Source organism: Etheostoma cragini, chromosome 8 (assembly GCF_013103735.1).
Source record: "Etheostoma cragini isolate CJK2018 chromosome 8, CSU_Ecrag_1.0, whole genome shotgun sequence".
Classification (NCBI taxonomy): Eukaryota; Metazoa; Chordata; class Actinopteri; order Perciformes; family Percidae; genus Etheostoma; species Etheostoma cragini.
In genome coordinates this window covers 401164-401553 of record NC_048414.1, presented here as the reverse complement: position 1 = coordinate 401553, position 390 = coordinate 401164, and positions in this window count along the sequence as shown.

Here is a 390-nt window from a genome sequence, read left to right as displayed (position 1 = left end):
GTACCCAGAGAGGGGTAAGGACCCAGAGAGGGTTAAGAACCCAGAGAGGGGTAAGGACCCAGAGAGTGGTAAGAACCCAGAGAGGTGTAAGAACCCAGAGAGGTGTAAGGACCCAGAGAGGGGTAAGAACCCAGAGAGATGTAAGAACCCAGAGAGGTGTAAGGACACAGAGAGGGGTAAGGACCCAGAGAGGTGTAAGAACCCAGAGAGGGGTAAGGACACAGAGAGGGGTAAGGACCCAGAGAGGGGTAAGTACCCAGAGAGGTGTAAGGACCCAGAGAGGGGTAAGAACCCAGAGAGGGGTAAGAACCCAGAGAGGTGTAAGGACACAGAGAGGGGTAAGGACCAAGAGAGGTGTAAGGACACAGAGAGGTGTAAGGACCCAGAGAG